Below are 2,068 nucleotides of genomic sequence, written 5' to 3'. Positions count from 1 at the left end.
GGATGGAAAAAGAGGGTATGGGATAGTATTAGTGATCTTTTATATGCCTTTGTGTTTGATGTGAAGTGGTGTCTGCTGTTTATTTGTTTTGATTCATTTTTTCCTGAAGAATTGGTTGCGGTAAATCTTGAAGTGAGGATTGCTTGGAGGTAGAGAGGAACTAAGTGAATGCCTGTAAAGGATGCATGAAACGGCACCAGTAGCTTTAGAAAATCCCGCAGAAGGTGAAGGTAAGCCAATGATCACGTGTCACAAATGCCGTGGCGCGGGCACTTGCCTCGGCCGTGATACCCGTTGCATTCCAGTGAAGGAACGACGTGGCTGCGCTTTCTGGCAGGACGGAGGTTACGGCTCGCGCTGGTCACTTGCCAAACGAGGAAGCTGTCAGAGCTCCCGCTTGCCGAAAACGTGCTGGAGTGCAGAGTGTGCAGAGGCCATGGCGTTTTGGCTCTAGGTTCAAGAATTACTCGAAGATGTCTAAGAAAACGAGATAGATCACTCGGTGTTCTTGTATTGGAATTATGTAGGCGAGAATGTCTTTCAAGGATTGCATAATGATTGCATCACCTTTGGTTTGGTTGTTGCCAGATTGTAATAAGCCATTTTTAACATTGAAATAAGTATGAAGAGATGATTTTGATTTACATGAAGAGATCAACATAATCTGTAATTACTTTTTGGTAGGCCTGTGTAAAATCTTAAACTGAAGGTAAACATGCATCGTGCTTGCCAAATGTCACCATTCAGAGTCTCTCTTTGTTACCTTGTTATTATTATTAGGCTTTTTCAGTTTATATAAAATTTGTTGTTCAGTTATTTTACAGCTTTTATCCAAGTATGCAGTATTAGTACATGAGATAGTTTGAAATGGTTGTTTTAGAGTTGTACATTTTAGTGGAAAAAAAGATGTAGGCCTGTCCATTTTAGTTTGTTGAGAAACAGAATCTGGTTAATTCCTAGTATAATTTTACCTTTTTGTTGCCTGGTGTTTTGTAAATATTGATGATTACATGATATTGACAATGAATATGATATATGCTTTGACAGATGTAGACCTGTACAACACATCTTCTGTGATTAAGAAAAAGACTTTTTCTTGTACTAATATTAACTGTGTTCCATCCATATCCACATAAAGATTACCGTGGTCTGTGATGGGAAGTCAGAAATATAAAATTCTACCTGAAAGTGACAGTGTTAAGCTTATAGTTTAGATATGTGGTGAGAGGTCTGTTTGTCTTTGCTAAAGCATCAACAAGCACGGAGGTCATGGCATTTGATACATAAGCTAGTGGCAAGCACATGGGTGTCTTGTAAATATCCTGTTCAAGTAGGAATTTGAAGATGAATCGGTGGGACTTAGGATTGAAAGACAGATGAATTAGAAGACATTTTAGCAATGACAAAGTTGTTGTGGTTTGAGACTGATTTGAGAATAGAGGTGGCTTAATAATAATCATTTATAGAATGATAAAAACAAAGTGGTGTGACATTTCATAACCATGATCACATAAGCACAGCTTATACAGTGTTAAGACCTACCTAAAGGTGTTTTGTCAAGGAAGAATCAGTCCAGACTGTATCCTGTTGTAATGTTTGTGGTGGAAGGTTGTTTCTTTGCTAGAGTCCCAAAGACATATAAGTTATGGTTATTACTGGAGGCATCTAACAGTATATTGTAAATAAATTAACTAGTAAATGTTTAGAAGACATCTGTTTGTTTGCCATTGGAGCAATAATAGACTGCAAAGCCTTCATGCCTATTGTCACACTGTCAAAGGCCAACAAACCCCCACAGTATACATTCTTGCAATATAAAGTTTGTAGCTCTTTTTATCAGAATATTAATTGTAAATTTATGTTGGTCTTTGCTAAAGTACAGAGGCCATGGCAGTTTTAGACAGTTTGCCAGTATTGTATTTAACTAAAGTATGGAAATCATATGAATTTAAGAATAAAGTCTCATTTTGAACTCCACTGCAGGTTGCCTCAATACGTTTACCAGATAATGTTTACCTGTATTCTTTGATTGTAGATTTGCCTTGTAGAAAAATAATGCATTAATGCT

The 2,068-nt window shown here is 37.2% G+C and overlaps 1 protein-coding gene across 2 annotated transcripts in view; it reads left to right on the top strand.

Annotated features, from left to right (window-relative positions):
* The window catches only part of LOC119590593 (transcription initiation factor IIB-like), an 18,232-nt gene that overhangs the window by 874 nt on the left and 15,290 nt on the right, over nucleotides 1-2,068 (top strand). The gene's annotated exons all lie outside the window — the stretch shown is intronic.

This window comes from Penaeus monodon, chromosome 27, assembly GCF_015228065.2.
Source record: "Penaeus monodon isolate SGIC_2016 chromosome 27, NSTDA_Pmon_1, whole genome shotgun sequence".
NCBI classification, from domain to species: Eukaryota; Metazoa; Arthropoda; class Malacostraca; order Decapoda; family Penaeidae; genus Penaeus; species Penaeus monodon.
The sequence above is the reverse complement of the archived record's forward strand: the minus strand, read 5'-3'. Positions and strand labels throughout refer to the sequence as shown.